This window comes from Phaenicophaeus curvirostris, chromosome 4 (genome assembly GCF_032191515.1).
Source record: "Phaenicophaeus curvirostris isolate KB17595 chromosome 4, BPBGC_Pcur_1.0, whole genome shotgun sequence".
Taxonomy (NCBI): domain Eukaryota; kingdom Metazoa; phylum Chordata; class Aves; order Cuculiformes; family Cuculidae; genus Phaenicophaeus; species Phaenicophaeus curvirostris.
Genome location: NC_091395.1, coordinates 63,097,341 through 63,116,771, shown reverse-complemented (window position 1 = coordinate 63,116,771; position 19,431 = coordinate 63,097,341).

Below are 19,431 nucleotides of genomic sequence, written 5' to 3'. Positions count from 1 at the left end.
AACTGCTCTAGTGAACCCATGACAGCACATGCTGTAGGTAGATGGTGCAAACCTGGTTTTTTTTCATACACAATCTGCCAGACAAAGGTTTAAAGAGATGAACTGATAGTGGGACCAGTCCAGGTGCAGGACTGCAGAGCTCTGTCCTGTTTGCATTCCCAGCAAAGAAAATGTTCTCTTTTACTGTAATGGCAGCATGTGCACCTATTTTGCTCCTTTCCTTAAGCCCTAGACCTTAAGCCTTTGAGCCTTAAACCAATTGTCTTCCTACCTATTTGTTTCATAGTCAGTATTTTCTAAGAGGCTCAGCCCCATAGAAGTTGGGCTTCTCTTTTTCTTCTGGGCAAGACTATGTGTATACATGCCATGTAGCATTAAGACAATAATTATTTCAAATAAGAGATGTTTTACATCTGTTAATGTGTTGAGGACAGTGACATTGCAATCCAGGTATGCGTGCAGAATGTCCAGTGTAGCAAAGACAGTGGATATAAGCAACAAAGCCAAAAAATGTCAAGCTTTCTGTGCAGACCCTGTAGAGTCAACCCATTGTCATGGTTTAGCCCTCAAACCAGAACACTCCTGTAGCAGAAATTTGCATTTTTTCAGGAAATCCTACCACTACTGACTGCAGTTGTCAGGCATTTATCAAACTACTTATTTTTCTTTTTTTTTTTTTTTCTCCTGGTAGTAACTGAAAACCAAAGATCTTCAAGTTTGCTTATTCTCTTTGTTAACCTGGTATGAAACTCCTATAGCTGTTAGGCAAAAAGCTACTAGGATAGTGTTTTGGTGGTACAGACATAGAGATTATCCAAGGTCAAGAGCTCAGTGACAGCGCTGTACCTAGGAAATGGGCTGGATGAAGATGCTGCACAAGTACTTCAGTTGTCTGAGAGGCCACGAAAGTTCTAATTTACTTTAGTAAGATAAACTGGAATTACAGAAGACAGTTCCAAGAGAATGTTTTTCACTTGCTCAGAAAAGTTGGCTTTTAGCCCATATTTCATTGTTTGCTTTATGTCAGACATACATTTGTTTCATCTTGTACACTTAAAAAACAAAGCACATTAGTTAAATTCCTGTTTTGCAACAAAGTAGCTATTCTAGTACCTTTTGAAGCATTTTATTCATCAAGCATTTGTAAGTGAAAATAATGCTTTTTGATGCTGCATGTCTTGTCTTTCATCTACCCTGTATCACGCTGATAGTTCCATGCCTAAGCTCACAAATCCTACAGAGAATTAAAAGAAACCTATAAGAACAAGTTTACTTGGTTAGCAGACCAGTCATTACCTAGTCCACCTCTTTGTGATGCTCAGAAGACAATTAGCAAAATAACATTCATTTTGTGTAGAATATCCAAAACAATAGAGTAGCATAGTGTTAAAGACTTAATCATGGCAAACAAAACACTGCTAAAGGTACCTCAACACTGTCAAATTAAATGTTACTATTTTAATGGTATGTATCTGAAGGCAGCAGGTGCTTACTCTTGTTCTGATGTAATTTCATGTAATAGTTCTGAAAATTAACTTCAGTTAAGGCACTATGTTGAGAAGGGAGTAAAATGGAATAGCAAAGAAACTTCTTTCATCTCTGATTTGGCCAATACTAGTTGAAAAATAAAAACAGTTGCACCAAACAGGACCAGCTTTCTTCTTATTTATGTAAAGTTCTCTTAGGGTGAAATTTCAATGAATATTTCTTTGCAAAATGGTTATTTCAAATCCAGCACTATATTTGTCTAGAATCTACTGTAATATATGAAATTAAAAAAAAAGTATTTGACATACTTTAAAATGTATTTTACATTAGCATAAATTCAGTCTGAAAGATATTGGGAGAGAGCACGTGCTCAAGGCTTATTCTGCTGGTTTTTGCTCCTTAAGTGTCATTAAATGTATCATTAAGATATGTATCATTAAATTTGAGATTCATCTCCCCTAATTATCTAGCTAAAAAGGCCCTCACCCAAGCTATAAATCTAGGCTTTATTTATATTACAATATATAGCACTGCAACACCCTCCATGGTTCTCATCCTCAGATGTCTACTCCAACTACAATCCAACTACATCTTAGGATAAAGCCAGATTTTTTGCTCTCCCTCTGCATGTCCTGGCTGTTTCTACAGGAAAACCTGAGCCCAAGGGCTAGCAGGGAGACCCGGGAGTCCTGATATTTCTCTGGGCTGATGACAGAGTGACCAGGAGCACAGGACACACCAAGAATCTGTCTTGCAGTACAGATACACCTCAAATCACTAAGAGTAAGAGACCCCTCCAGACAGTGAGCTGCCCAATCCTAAGGTCGGTGTCTTAGATGTGTGGGTTAAATTGTCCCTTGCAAGTATCTCTTCCCTTGTGTTGAAAATATCCCTTTGAACAGGCAGTTAACTTTCGGGCATCTGACATCAAACAAGGTGAAACCCACCCTAACTGAATAACTGTGTTTTTTCAGTGGCCAACTGAAAGCATAAAAGAGACAACTGTGAAATGTGTGACTCTGCTGAGATTTTGCCAATGATCTGTATTACCAGCAGTTCACATCTGAATATCCTGAGGCTAGATGCTGGGGGTCCTTTTCTGAGAAATGGGTTATGTAAGCATCAGGGATTAAAGCATGTCTGCCTTGACAGCCCCCATGAATGATCCAAAGGGTATACTGTCTGCTGTACTTGGGGAACATATTGTGCCTGTCCTGCTGGGAATTAGACATGAGCTCAGTGCTGAGCTCCTCATTTGTGAGCACAGTTTTTCAACTAGAAGCAAAATATTACTTGCCTTGGGGACTTTGCTATTTGTTAGCTGCTGAAATACCTCAGGACTAGATAAAAGCTTTGAAAATCTGTGTTTTGTGTGTATACAGCTTTCAGGAGTTGAAGCCTTCAGCTGCTTTCTGGGAAACTCCTCTATAGCCAGTGATTCTTAGTCTCATGTTTCTGCACCATCCCTGTGTAACACCTAATGTCACAATCTTCTCCTGGATCAGACCTATAGAAACTTCAGTTGGAGTCATTATAATAACCTCTTTATATCTTTTGTCACCTGAAAATGAGTACTGACACTGACTTTTACCGCTTGCAATCTGAGGCAATAAATCAAGTGCACTGTCACACATATAAATCCTCTTGGTTTTGTCACTGTCTGGCTTTTAATTCATCTCAGACTGGATGCTATTTCTGGTTTTGGACCAAATACAGCAATTAGATGTTTACCACATTGCTAATATTGTAAGACTTAAAAATATCAATCACTGTTACTCTGGATAACTGTTATTGAGTATGGACAATGTATAAATGACAACATTTTAGGATAGAGAGTGGCTATAAGGCAGATAATACCATGTTTTATCACAGGAGAAGCCAACTACGAAAGGTTGTGCAGACACACATCAGGTTCTAAAACTACCCTTGGTCAAAAAGGATGATCTGATAAAACATGGGATATTAGAAATGCCCTGAGTTGCTGTCCTGCTGGCTAAAGGCAGTTCAAAAATAAAATCACTGTATGTGTGATGACTTCTGGTACTCTGTTTCCCTGTGCTATTCTGCTAATGCCTGGAAAAAGTGGCAAGGTAATGCCCCCGTGTCTTCAGCTATTCTGGACAAAATCCTTCAGCAGCAGGAGCCCATGCTGTTTCTTTCGGTGTGGCACTGAACAGCTGCAGCGTTTCCAACATGCAAGACCCTATAGAAGGGAGGTGACAACTGAAGAAAAAATACAGCCTATGTATAAATGTTTTCTTTGTCTAATTGAATCATAGACTGGATGTGGCAGTGTATCTGTTACAGGCTGGGGGCTTTTTATGTGTTCTTTTCTATCAAACATCTGTGGAACAAGATAATATTTTTAGCTGCTCTTTTATTTTGTCTTTGAAGAAATGAATCATAGAATGGGTTGAGTTGGAGGGGACCTTAAAGATCATCTAGTTCCACCCTCCCTGCCATAGGCAGGGACATCTCCCATTAGATCAGGCTGCTTAAGGCCCCATCCAATCTTTCCAGGGATGGGGCATCCCTGGAAACTTCCCTGAGCAACCTTTTCCAGTGCCTCACCACCCTCATTGTGAAGAATTTCCTCCTACTGTCTAGTCTAAATCTTCCCCTCTCCACTTTATAGCCACTCCCCCATGTCTTATCACTACAAGCCTTTGTAAACAATCCCTCCCCAGCTTTCTTGTAGGGCCCCTTCAATTACTGGAAGGTCGCTATAAGATCTCCTCGGAGCCTTCTCTTCTCCAGGCTGAACAACCCCAGCTCTCAGCCTGTCTTTGTATGGGAGGTGCTCCAGCCCTTGAATCCTTTCAACGTGATTTTTGATAGAATAACATTGCCTAATTTCCCATGCCTGAACTGACCTTTTTCTCTGCTTCTCTCTCAATGAAATTACTGCAAATTAATAATTCATAGCATCAAGACCCATTTGTAGAAAGTCATGGGATTTCTTTCTTTGAAAGCATTTTGAAATCCTCAGACTTAGCTTAAATATACCAATATCTCTTGATAGTGTCAGCAACATCATTCTAGAAAAGTACAGTTCATGCTAACTTGTGAAGTTTGGGGAAGATAACTGTTACGGGAATATATTTGTGACTAAGGTGATAACTCTTTCCTCTGCCATTGTGAGTTCTTGATTAAAGTTTCTAGAAGCTGCAGACACTAGATAAACAAAAAAATGCAAATACTTGGCCATAAAAAATGCTAGCCTGCTGGAGTGAGTGCAGTTTTTGCAATGATCCCCTTTTTCTGCCAGAAATAATTCTAGAGGTCAACGCTTGCTTACTCTCTATCTGTGAAACACATCCAAATAGTGATTTCAGATGATGAATTATCATACATCTCACCTAGATATAGATGTATTAATATTCTTTAGGTTTATTAATATTCTAAGGGAATAATATTCTTCAGTTTCAAACAAATATTTTCAAAGCTGCTGTATCATACAGTACACTGATGAAGAAAAGAAAACCTCACAAGTTTTAGGATTTTGCTCAGGAGTTTGGTTCACATGAATACACACGGTCTTTGGATGAAGAATAGGCAAGCTTGTCTTCCTTTAATTTGTTTTTGTCTTTTAGGAAATAATGAGCATGTCAGGTTTTGAGTCAGACTAGTGTGCTCTTTCCAGCCTTCTGATAAGATGGGAAGAAACCAAGTCCTCTAACTGCTTAGAAATTAATGCTGTATTCTAATATCACACCTACAGCTTTTGAATACCTATATGCCCGTATATATATCTATGAAATTTGTGTGAAGCATTTCTTGGAAGAGTTTTCATGAAAAGTGAAATAAAGTCCCCCATGTTTTTGTCCAGAGCTGCGAGAAAATTGTCTTTATTAATTTTTGCGGTTCTGAGGTTAAGACTGTTTCATACTTGATTGTTTGTTTAGGCTACATGTTTAGGCTGTCTGAATTACTGAGGGTTTTGTTCATTTTCTAAGAAGAAAAAAAGTCTCTGCATCAAGCTATCTTAGATTACCCACATCCTAGGTAGGCTATGTAATCCCAAGTTAGTTGAAGAAGGGGCACCGTGGCATCAGCAGTCACTTCAGCAGTCCAGTACGGTGATTTTTCTGTCTAGCAGGGCTAGATCAATTTTGCAAATGTTTGATAATAACTGATAATAACTGTTATTTTTCATGAATTCAGTACTAGCTTGATTTTTCACTTACTTCTGTTACATATAATACATATATGTGAAGGAAATAGGACCTTGGCAATTTTTGTTTTTGTTTAACATGGTGGGTCTATGACAACTGTCACTCCTCTTACTTGTAACATATACAAAGCCAATAATATTATAATACAAAAAGAGTTAAAACTGCTTTTGTATGCCAAGGAAGTGACTGCTCATTTTTAATAAGCCATCTGTTTCATTTAGAAATTGGCTGTTTATACATTTTCTTTAGTCAGTAAAATATTGGCTTCTTCTAGTAATATTGAGAAAAACCCACAAGATCCAACTAATAAACTATATTCTCTTTCCACTCTGAAAAAAAACCCCATAGATGAATTAAAATTACAATATGAAGCAAGGTATTAAATATTTGTGGGCATGTGAAGCTTTGGGGTGTGGGAGGAGGTGGGCAAGGAAGGGAGGGCAGTACCTGTCCAGCCCTGTGGACAAACCTCCCCTGTCACCATGCTGGTGGGAAACTGTCATTGTTGGGAAAAGTAACAGGAAGGAAAGGAGAAAGAAATCTAAGTAACTATGGTGATGGTCTGTATTTCCCATAATGATTCAAGGGGAGATCCAAGGCACAGCATCTTCATGGGATGAGGCTTAAAACAAGATGACCGTTTTTAAAATAGTCTTGGTACTGAAATTGCTGTAAAAGTTTATTGTTAGCATGCCATTTTGTAGGGCAGGAGAGACACAGAAGATCATATTCTGGAAGCTAACAGCTGAGTTTCCATGAGAATTTTGCTGGAGAAAGGATATTGATGGTGTGTTTGGGAGGCCCCTGGTCTGCACAAATGAGAGTGTGAGCAAGACAGAACAGGGATATTATTTAAAGGGCAGGACTGCAAGGGCTAAGAAACAAAGAGAAGTTGCCAACAAGATCCAGTGGCTGAACGTGAAGCACTGTGATATGAGAAACTGTGAACAGATTGATCTCCTTATGAAAGGGAAAGTTGAGAGGTGGCTGGAAGGAAGGGTGCCTAGTGCATAACAAAAATGCAGCGCAGTTCTTCAGCAAGGCTCTTGCTGAGGATTTTCTAATCTTGCTGAGAAAGGCATAACAAGATGGCTGCAAATTGAAGCTAGATAAAATGAATCCTGAATGAAGATGCACGTCTTCTACAGAGAAAAGGAATAATTTATCAAGGAATGTGGCGAATTATGCATCTCTTGACGTGTTTATGGCAAAAGTAAAGAACATCTTTTAGGAGAGTACTTAATCAAGTGCTCAGAAGAAGTTACACAACTTACTTGTGCAATGGGCTACGCTGGGTGGTTGTGATTATTTTTTCTTGGCTTTGGAGCCAGTGAATGTATGAGGTTCCCCATTTATTTTCTTGCACAGAAAGAGAATAAAAACACCCACATTGTCCCAGCATATTCATTGCTACTGCTGTTCTACATTAAGAAATGCCTATAATACAATCTCATTATTTAGAGTTTCTGACAGTTGCCTGCAGTGGTCAGAGTTTATTCCCTTTCAGTACAGACTTTCCTGGAAATACTTTTTTGGGGGCTGAGTAGGGGTGGCAATTATTTGCTCTTGGAACTTAAAATTGTTCTCAGTGATTGGCTTGTGCCTGTTTTCCACATGCTTGGGGTCTGTCTGACAGCCAGTTTTGAGGTCAGAGAGGAGTTCCTGCCCTGCCTGGGTGCTGTGGTGCCTTGCGTCCGGTGCCGTGCATCGTCACTTAGGGCTGTTCTGCTGCTGCATGAGCCCCTGACTGAACTCAGAAGCATCGCCCCTGGCCTGCAGTGTGGCTCAGTGTTTCCCTGCATATTAGTGGTGGCCCATACCTGGAATGTGCAGGAAATGTGTTGTTTCAACTGTTTTCTCCTGTGGTTTATAGCACGAAGGGTGCTGTTATCACCTGCTCACCCTTTACCAGTCCCTTAATTGCTCTTGCAGGATAGCAGGAGAACGTGGCCAGCTTGTGTGTGACTGGTGGGGAACAAGAGCTTAGTCTCTCCCTTACTGAGATGCTTGAGGACAAATTAAGGTCCTCCTCTAAAACTACGTAAGATGCAGCAAAACTTACAGAGAATAAACAAATCTGTTAACTGCTATAGTTTTCAGAAGCAATTTCAATAAAATCTTTTGGCTTCATTCTTATACTAGGAATTTCCCTAAAGAAACATATTTTATTATGATGTTTGTCTTGGACTTTAAAGAATTGAAGTTTTAATGTACTCAATTACTTTCCCTATTCAAAAAGTCAGAAAGCAACCTTATTAAAATGTTAGAAATTATGACTTTACTATTCAAACAATTTCACTTGGTTAGCAGAAAAATTTGGTTCCAAATTTTGCTGGCAGCCAGTAGACTTGTAATTGGGTTAAGCATAAGCAGGGAATCAATTTGAGAAAAATAAGAACAAAATAATTTACTCGTGTCTCTGTACATTCTGTGCATTCTGATTTGAAGGGTTTTTTTTCATTTCATTTTTAAGGAAGCTTTTGATAAAACTCCTGCGAAAGGTAATATTAAGGTGGCAAAAATTGGAAATAAAGTTTAAAATTCTCTCACTGCAATACTTCTTTGTAAAACAAGAAGTCAAGCAGTACCAAAAATACAATTTTGAATGCTACCTTAATTTAAGTTCCAATTGTTTCAGATACATTAATACAAATGCAATTGAGTTGATTTCTTTGTTGAATGTAGATCTTAATAAATAGTGCCTGTTACCATAGCCCATTAAATTACTTACATAATGTGGCCAATTTAATGTTCTCCTAGGCACACTGGATGGAATCTTGGCCGTATGGAAGTTAATGGGAGTTGTGCCATTGGCTTCAGGTTTTTCACATCAGTTTTGAATGTGCGTGACTACTGTGCTTGATTTTCAACCTTAATGTTTGGTTTTGCACTTACACTGGAAAAGAACATTTTAAATCCTATCAGGAAGGAAGCCAATGCATGTTCTTAAACCTTTGGTATTATTTCCTTTGGAAGAGCTAGACAGGGAATAATATATATATTTTCTTTATCTGATTGCAATGTGATGTACTGAAATGAAAAGCATTTCAACCTGAATTCAATTTTATGTTTTCATATGTGTGTGTTTGTGAGTATGTGACATTATTTCCTACTGACTTGAGGTACAGTTAAATATGGGTGACAGGCAGGACTTTTCTTTGTAAGCCTTTGCCCATTAGGAATTGAAGCCTAGGGAGAAAATCTCTCACTTCTTCAATTCCCTTTTTGGTGTATGGAAATTCATAGCGGATGGCCCCAGTTCTCCTCTCATTTACACCATTTTGACTTCACTAATTTAGGTCATAGTAAATCCTGATTATCCAGCTATGAAAGCAGGATCAGGACCAGCATTTTGGCAGCTGACTCTGGCTATGATAACAAGCACTTCGTACAAAAAGGCAGTTTGGGCCTCTAATAAAACCTGTGGGATTTTTGCTGCTTACTTTACTGGAATCAGAATGTCACCAAAATGTACTGGGTTCTTCCACAGTAACCTCTGTTCACTTTCTGGTAATGAGTGATGGATGGAATATCCCAGAGAAATAGAAAATGAAAAAAGGTGTCACTTTCCAGTTATAGAGCAATCTGATGTGCTTAGTGTTTGCAACCTTTGCAAAAGTGGGTTTTGTTTGTGTGATTTTTCACTGCTACCGCAGCTTCTGTGAGGGAAGAGTAGTGAAATCTCTGCCCAGTGTAGCATAGGCAAAGACCTGATCTGACAAAATAGAAGAGCAGATTTAATTTCCATTTTGTGTGAGAGATATTTAGCATCTCTGCTAAGCTGTAATATGGCACTGTGCTGAAATCCATAAATGCACAACTTTCCTAAACTGCAAATTTGTTTATACTGAATTTGCTAGGTTTCCATAAAATTGCTGTAGAAGCTTTGTGGCACCAGAACTCTACATAAATGCAATTTGCAGGTTTGTCACTTTTTCAGCTGTATTTTCCATCCTTCTCATCTTTGTGTTATGGAGACATACTGACTTTGTGGAATCACTGCAGCAAGTTATAAATGATGTATGAAATGAGAAATCCCTGCTCAGAGCACAGAACTTAATCTATGCTATTTGCTGTGAAAGTCAGCTCAACTGCAAGCAGAAAAGCCTACAAAATCCAGAAGCTACAGACTAAGAAAACCAAAGCCCACTCTAAGTATTTTTTTTTCTACTTTGTACCTTGGATAAGCCAGGGTATGGTACTGTGGGCTGCAGAAGGTCATGGGGAGGGCAGGCAATCATAGCTCGGATGTGCTGGGATGCTCTGCACAGGCTTTGGGTTCAGGAGACTGTCCTTAGCTGAGCGAGAAGCTTCTGTATCTGTGCTTAAATGGAAGCAGGGGAGGATACAGGGGAAGTGACTGCACTGCAGAAAAGATACTGGGCTTAATTCAGTCCTACATATGCCCACATTGCTCAACTCAGGCAGTTTTGCAGTCAACTGCAGTGAGTGCGGGACTGTACTTTGGCTACAGTGGCTATTTCCATGTGGTGAGCCCATTCCTGCAGCTTGCTGTGGCATAGATTTGCCCAAGTGTGGTAGAACCTGATCTCGGAAGAAAGGTGCTGCAAGGCCACAAGTGAAACAAAATTATAAAATTCTCCCAGATTTTGTAAGTTGAATGCTTGGTGTCCTGCATAAAAGGTACATTTTTGGACTGGGGTCAGGGATGTTACTGCGTGTGGGTTGTGTCTTTCTATAAAGAAGGTATTTTTTTCAGTTGTTGTCTAAAACTCTATTTTCCATGAAAATTGTCATGGCAGGAAGGTAAATTAGTTCTGCCTATGAATAGAAACAATCAGTCATTTTGTGGTACAAGCAGTGTGCAAATAGCTTCAGTAGTTCTAAGAAACAAACATCTCTGCCAAACATTTGTAGTGGAGAGTACAATACAGGTAACAACAAGCCTTGGTTTGCCCAGCTATTTATTTCCCTAGTCCTCTCTACCCCACTGCAGACTCACTGTCCATTGTGGCCAGCTGCAAGAAGGACAGTGAGGGAAACCTCAGCTCTTGTAATCCTGAATTCATAGTTGGGCAAAAGGAGAGAACAGCAACCTCCTAGTCAAAGGCAGAAGTGGTCAAATTCTAATCCTGACTTTTGTAATTAACTTTTCTGGGAAGCCATCTCTGCTGGTGTACCCAGTACTTTTCTGGAGGGCTGTCTGTGGCTGCAGACTCCTTGTAGCCGCTGTGTATCACGGTGCAGCTCTGAATCCTGCAGGATGAAGTGTTTAAATGTACGCAGAGGGTCAACTTGGAAAGACCAGGATTTATTTACAGGACAGTTGGCCTGCAGTCTAGCACACAGAGCTACTGCTTATATCCTGTGTAAAATAGATGACTCGGCACTTGGCAAGTGCTACAGGTATTGCTAAAGAGGTGTTTCTTGGCTCATCCATCTCTTGCAAGGTACAGAGGAACTGTGGCAGCTATATAGTTTGGGGAAAAATAGAGACACATGAGTAATGGAGTAGTAAAATTCAGTTCAGTTCCTTGGCACTTGCAAACTCACAGCCAAGTCCTGCAGCCTTAACTTGTGAAAAAAATATCTGGAGAAATCAAAGGGAGTTTTATTTAGAGAGCCTTTTGACAGCCTGCTTGTACTGGGGTAGGTGTTCAGCAGCAAAGTTCTCTTTCTTTGAGTATATGGGCTGTGACTGTAGGCAAGTATCTCCTATTAGTAGCATAACTGAGACAAAATTAATCAGAAAATTCTAACAGCTAGAAAATTCTGTCCTATTATTAAGAACAGTTTCTAAAATGCTGAAAGAAAACTATAATCAACTGCTATTCACATCTTAGGGACTGAAGGGGTTTATAAATAATCATTAGAATAAACTGCTTCCTGCTGCAAGACATATCTCTTACTATGCGACGTCCCTTTTGGCTTTCTCAGCATCCTCAAGCATGGATTAAGGTCAAATAAATTTAGGATGAGTGAACACGACAATCTTGACTAAGTTTCAAAAAATGTGAAGGACATGATCTTGTAAGACAACAAGTAGGACACATTCAATTGCACTAAAATACTTGGATTGCAGCACTGGTTCAGCAGACACTTTCTCAGGAAAAATATACTGGCAACATCACTATGTCAATAAATACACATATATTATATTTAGAATAATACATATAATTGCATAGATATAATAAGGTATAATTATTGTAGAAGTGAATATGATTCCTTCCTGTTTTAAAAGTATACTTTACTGTTCATCTGATCAACCATGATTTCAGTGCCAGTCCTAACTTTTAGCTTAAATAAGTATTCCCAGTGCATGTCTTTAGAGGTATTCCCATATCTGACCTGCTAATGTCAGGGCTTTTCACCTCCTATTCTAAAAGAGGCTCTCTGCTCCCCAGATGGGATGATGTGGAGGTGGAGGGGGATGCTTATGGGAGGTGCCTTTAACAGCACCAGAGCTGAAAGAGGGAGGCCTATGGGTTCATCTTAGTCCCATCTCCCTGCGCTGGAAGAGGATAACAGACCTGACAGCCATATGGAGAGGAGTACGCCAACCAAACCTGAAAAATGAAACTTGATAAGAAGATGTAAATAAATTAGGTGCAAGGAATTCTGGTGGGAGCTTCTGAAACCTAAGCAGGGAGAATATGAAGCTTTAGAGAAGGGAAGAGAAATGAATGTGAGCAATTGAAGGTATGTGCTGCAAGCAGAACACTCCCCCTGTTACGGTATCTGCAATAAAGAAGAATGCAATCTCCCCAAAGAGCAAGCCTTCAAAATGTCTCCCTGGTCTTCCTTAGCATGGGCAGAGGGACACTTCCTTAAGGCAACAAGCTCTCTGCGCTGAGATAAAATCATAGGCTCCCCCAAGGAAGCCTGTTATTACTTGCAGCCCATCTCTATTCCTCAGCAGCATGCTGAATGCATTCTCCATTCTGTGCTGTTTTTCAGGCTTGCTTCTGAGCTTTATCTACCAGACTTTTGTTGACCTCCTATGTATTTTGCCTTATCTTCTGGTTTCTCAACTTATGTATTGATGTAACAGGTTTTCTTGAGAATAGAGTCTGTATGTTTCTTATAGCTCTGCACACCAATCTTGCATTTTATAATGGGTACCACATTGAACAGTTGTTAACTGTAGATGCTGTTGTCTGCTTGGCAAGTTACAATAATTTGTTCTTTAGTTTCTAGTAGCTAGAGTGATTAAGGTGTGTAGCTAAAATCTATTCCACGCTATGGATAAAGACCAATAATGTTTCCAGCATCACTTTGTCATTTCGAGCGCAGGAAGGGAACTTATTGCAATGAAAGCAGAAAACGATTTATACTACGTTCTTCTGATAAATAAAGCCATGCTACTTTGCCAAATTATGTAAGACTTGGCATGTTGCATTGTTCTATTCCCTTCATAATCTACAGTGCCATATGGACTTAAAAACATAGCACTATTATATAGATTTCTGCAGTGTAATTGACATTGACACTTATATTGATTGAATAAACGAAATAACATGCACAGTTCTGACAATCTTTGCAGATTCATAAGATTACAGCAGTGATTATCCTGTGTCAGCAAAAAACTCTATAGGAATTTCTAATGAAGCCACAGTCAGTTCATTAATATACATATGTTTGAAATTGCAGCCCTAACAACTGAGTTTTCTGCACCGAACACTGTAATATATCTTGTCGTGAGCTGTATGCCCTCAGATAATTTCTGTGAATTACAAGAAAATTATGGACTGGAGAACATTTTATTATTGTGCTTTTCATCCAGAAATACAGCCTTTCACTGATGAAAATTGAAAACACTGAAAATTAAAATGTAAATGCATTTATCAAAAGAAGAGGAAAAAATTGGATCCTGAACTTTAACTGCTTTTACATTTTACTTCTTCAAAAAGCAATTTTGATATTTTACATCTCAAAAGCACAAGTAGTCAGGCTCTGTAATATCCATTTGGATTCTTACTAATAAGTGACTGGCTGTTTGTTGCTGGGGGTCTGAAGATTTGTTTTAGTAAAACAGCATCAAAAACTCTGTGTCTGTGTTTGTGTATTTTCTAGAGACAAACAAAATAAATGAATATTTGTTTAGTATTTCTCTCCTTTCTGTCAAAAGTTTTTTGTGTTTTCTTTACAGGTCAGTGCCACATTAGATGTATGTGAGTTACTCTTGTCTTTGTAGGTAAGAAAGAAATCACCGAGAAACAGTGACACAGACTAGGAGCTTCTTTACAATGAAATTTAGCAGTTAATAAATGAGATAAAATGCTTTATTTAAGTTTCCTTGCTGCTGGATTTTTTTCCCTTTGGCTTCAGAAAAAAACTTATTGCTTTTTCTTTAGCATCCTGACTTAACTGATGAGACGTTAGCAGCCCTCGAGAAGAAAAAAATCCATATGCTGAAGAAGACTGTGAGCTTAATTTCCTACAGAGGAAGGGTGTTGGATGAAGCATGGAAGCAGGTAGGCTATGTGGCAAACTGAGACAACATTTGCCTCTGGTGCTCCTGTGTAATGGAAGGAAATAATAAATTGATTGGATTATCTAAATGGAGACTATACCTGTTTGTGCAGGTATACAGAGTCAGAATAGGTGACCCTCTAGCTAATATCCATCCAAATCCTCTATAAGTGACTTTTTACCACAGTGCGATCAGCATAAAAGTATCAGCATATAAGTGACTGTTTTACAAAGTGCGATCAGCATAAAAACCCAAACCCTTGAATACTGTGTGAAATTAAGTTTTACCTAACTTATTAAAACAAGAAAAGTAACAAATGATTAGTAGTGATTAACAAGTTAATAGTAACAACTTTAAAGGCAATGCATCTAATCATTACTACAAGAGAATAAGTATAGTAATTAAGAATGATACATTACCAATTGTCCTATTATTATCTATATCTGCAGTCTGTCAGAAGCCCCTTTTGCAGTGAAGATTTGGAGACCTTGTTCCAGTCAACTGGGGAGTCCTACACAGTGCAACGAACTTGTAAATGGGGTCTCCAAAGTTCATTGCAAAAAAAGGTCCAACTTTTATATTGTTAAATAAACAACCTACATCATTCTAAAAATGCAGGATCTCTGGCCTCAGCTGCTGATTGCTGCCTCCTCCTTCCCTGCCAAAGCATGGCCAAGCCTCCAAGAAAGTAGATAAGGAGGCAGATGGGTCCTGTTGAGGTACAGCATTCCTGCATAATTCTCCTTTCACATGGTGTTCATGCTCATAGTCATTGGTTAGCCAGGTTGTTGATGCTCTTTTTCTTGTTCTGTATATGCTGGAGAAGCTACAATTAAGGTGGCACAACCCATTTCTACTGATAACGCAACTATGATGTATTTTCTCCCACTCTATGCATTAAGAATAGCGCAGCACGATTCTACTGATAATAATAATGTGAGAAGTTCCAGATTAAACAGTGCACATAGCAGTACACATAGGGGACCCCACTTGTGACTGGTTGCCAGTTTGAAAAGGAGCTATTTACCACCACCTTCTGAGTACAGGCTGTCACTCAGTTTGCCACTCACTGCACAGACCACTCATCTAACATTGTTTTCTTTAGGAGAAGGCTGTGAGAAATGGTTTCAAAAGCCTTGGAGAGAACCAGGTAGACAATGTCCACTGCTCACCCCACATCAACTGGGCAGGTTACTTTGTCATAGAAGGTCATCAGGTTTGTCAAGCACAATTCAACCTTGCACATGAATCCAGTCATGTGCTTCATTTGACTTGTGGTATCCCCCAGGAGGAGTAACTTCATAACTTTCCCAGAGACTGAAGTAAGACTGATAGGACTGTTATTTCCTAGATGCTCCTTTAAGATCTTCTAGTAGGTGGGGATGACATTAGCCTTTGTCCAGTCTTCCGAGATGTCCCTTGATCTCTACTTCTCAATGATTATGGAGACCAGCCTCACAATGACATCCACCAGCTCTCTTAACACCCTTGGGTGGATAACATCAGGGCCAATTGGTTTTTACCCTGTCAGGAGGTGAAGAAAGAGGAGTGCCAGTTTTGGCTGACCCTCCTACAACACTGATGGGGAAGGCAGTCTTGGGTGGGGAATAGTACCACATCGAGTGAATTAATGTATAGAATCATAGAATGGTTTGGTTTGGAAGGGACCATGAAGGTCATCTAGTCCAGAGCCCTTGCAGGAAGCAGGGTCATCTTCAGTTAGATCATGTTGCTCAGAGCCCCTTACAACCTGACCTTGAATGTTTCCAGGGACGAGGTGTCTACCGCCTCTCTGGGCAACATGTGCCAGTGTTTCATCACCCTGAATGAAAAAAATTTCTTCCTAATATCTAGCCTAAACTCCTCCCCTTTTAGTTTCAAACCATTACCCCTTGTCCTTTTGCTACAGAACCTGCTAAAACGATTTTCCCCATCTTTCTTATAAGTCCCTTGTAAGTACTGAAATGCCGCAATAAGGTTTCCTTGGAGTCTCCTCTTCTCCAAGCTGAACACAAAATCATACAATCATAGAATTTTTGGTTGGAAAAGACCTTAGAGATCATCAACTCTACTACTGTCTACTACTAAACCATGTCCCCAGGCACCTCATTCACCCACCTTTTAAACACCTCCAGGGATGGTGACTCTACTACCTCCCTGGGCAGCCTGTCCAGTGCTTGCTAACTCAAGTTTTCTGCTTTTTCCTCCTCAGAGTGTCCTTGATTACAGGCCCATTAATTTCAGATCCTGTGTCTTTTCTGTGCTTAGTTTGGAAGAATTTAAGCTGAGCATCCAGAATAGAATAGATATTTTTGAAGATTTGGCTTGTCTGTAGCTGTCTGGTTTAGTGTCCCCTGTTGTATTTGGAAGACAATTTTTGTCTTTCCTTAATGTAGTTAAATAACATTCAAATTCTAAAGTGATAAGCAAGTGTAAGAAACTGACACGGTATTATAAACAGAAAAATGGCTATCACAGAGAAATTGCTACCAAGCAAAAGTTATTGCCTTTTAGGATCTAGGTACTCAAATAACTGAGAATTTTTTTTGTTCATCTTTCAATGAAAATAGTTTGTCAAATAAAGAAATTTTAAAATGAATATCTATTTATGCTAAAAATATTAATAGATTTTTTTTAGAATAATAGAAAATCTAGTTTCATTATTTTTCTTTAAGATAACTTACTAAAAATTATTCTGACTGGGTCTTTTTTTTGTAGCAAAAAGCTTTTATTGCTAGTTCTATTTATGTATCTGATATTTCCTTTTACATTGAAAGGAAAATTACTTGAATGCTTCAGATGCTTCAGACAGTGGAACATGTTGGGCTATCAAAACAGAGTACAAGAGTCATGATCAGAAATGTTTTGCTTTAGCATGTAAGCAATTATATCTATAAAATCATTGATATTCATAGGATTTAACAGGCATGTTTGGTGAATTTATTTACATCTTTCCAATGTTTTATGCATTTCTTGTTCCAGTTTAGTCTTTGTTATTTCTGTTCCCCTGTCTTTCTTGAATTTATGATTAATGTTTCTTTAGGCAACAGAACAATACATTCCAGATCAAAACTTATACAAAATCATAATATTTTTTGAGAACTAAAATGAGTCAATAAAATATCAGCACTCATAACATAAGTTTCCTCTCTGTGCAAGAGATCTTGTAGGCAAAAGTTATGCTTAGACTAAAATGACAACTGTATAAAGAGGAAAATAAAACAGAAAAAGCAAGAGGCGTTTGGAAAATTCCAGTCGCTACCTGGATCTGGATACAAATGATAAGGAGGACAAAAGAACTAATGGAATGGATTTAATGGATCAAGTTTCTGTTCTTCAGTTCATCTCTTCATTAATGGCCCATGAAAAGTGAAGACCAAGAGATTTGGACCAAAGACCTGCCAGAGGCTAAACCAAGCATTACCTCTTGAAAGATTGCATCATTGATGCTTTAAATTAAAACTTTATTGCCATTGTAAAATGTCTGTGAGTTATCCGGGCAAAATAAAATATATTGTTTTCAGAGAGAGGTCATTCTTTTTTTTTCAGCTAAAGAAGAAGTGCCCTTTCCCCTAGGAGCACTGTGAAATGGAGCCCTTCCAAGGCTTTCCTCAGCTGAGGTTCCTGGCCAAAAACTCTTTGACCTGTTCCATGCACATCTCATTCATTGTCCCTCTTTTAAGAGAAGAATCAAGCTTTGGGTCACATCTGCAGGCCCTACTCTAATGGTAAAATAAAGAGAACCATACTTTTTGAGGAAGCAAGATAGTAACTTTCCAATGAGGAAAATGATCTAGGACAAAGAGGGTCCATTCTCCTCCTGCACACAGCACCGGTGTGCTGTGGGAGAACAACCACCTGTCTCAGGCTGCTCTGCACCTACTTACTCTATGCCTGAAAGACAAATAATTTGAGACCGGAATACCAGCATGACCTGCAGAGGTATTGACTAGCAGTTTTTGAGCTTCAGTTCACTAATGGGACTGTTAGTGGCTCAGTGATGGTATGTGGGAGGACCCAGGCAGGTATCTTTGTGTGTGAAACATAGGTAATATTTTAATGAAGATTCAGAGGTTTGGAGCTCCATACTGTGACTCAGTAGCATTGAGGCACAGATTCAAAGTTTAGTTGTGCAAGGGAAATACCTTAGTAATTGCTGGGCACAATGGCACAGTTTACGTTCAAAGAACTACTTTATACTGGACACAATTGCCCTCACAGGCACTAAACTGCAAGACCTCCTGTTTCTGAATAACAGAAAGACTCTCAGCTGAGAAATCTGGTTGCTGATATTATCCAGGCAGCTTGAGAAGCAGCCACTTCTCTGTCAATAGCAGGAGTTGTAGCTTTTATAACTCTTCTGCTCAGGAATTAATGAGGCTGCTTTACAGGACAGTATAAGGATTCTCTTCAAAAATTATCTAGGTGCCTAAAATAGGCAAAACAAAAGTGCATAAACTGAAAATATAATTTTGAAGTAATTTTCTCAGTTCTCACTTATTTATGGAAGAAACTAAACTTCACAGCTGCCCGAAATGGTTTGATCTTTTTTTTTTTTATTTAGCAGTGAAAATTGGATGACTTGTGAATAATCTTAGAGACTCCATCTCAGCTTCCTGCCCCACTGGAGATGGTTTAACCCCAAATCTCTCATCTCTCCCTCATATGAGAGGCCCATCCATTACAATGCTGATACAGGAGCTGGAGTGGTCCGTAAAGGGGCAGAGAGTATCTGTTGTATCTCTGACTGAACAGAAAAACCTTCAAAATTCAATGGATCAAAGAAGGAACAAGAGGAAATACATCTGTATTGTCTACAAGTTTGTACAGTCACCTGACAGAAGGAAATCAGCATACCATCCTTGCTTTCATACGGAAAAATCATTGAATAACATTAAAAAAACCCCATCTGACCATATGTTCTTTGTTTCCACTTTTGGTTTAATTTTACTTTACGTAAGTGCTCTGTGTAGGAGGAACCCTTATCAGAAACCTGAAGCTTTTCTTGCTGCATGGAAAGATGGAAACATGCTCAGTAAGCTGCTGTATCTATCTCATGAGCTAAGCCCCAAGCTGACCTGGTGATCCCACAAAACAAAGAGCTGCTTTTAAAATAAATCTTAACTGCAGAGAAAGTATGAAATCAAAACCAGTTGTTGTTGATGGTGATAGCTTCTTTGGATCCCTGCTGCTGTCTGTAGAGAAATAAAGTGTAGACAGCCTGAGACACTACCTGCTAGTCCATCACAGCACACAACTCTGAGCAAAAAAAATCAGGATAAGAATTCATAATGTCCCTTCTCCCCATCTCTAACTTGTTCTGTGTCCAGCTGA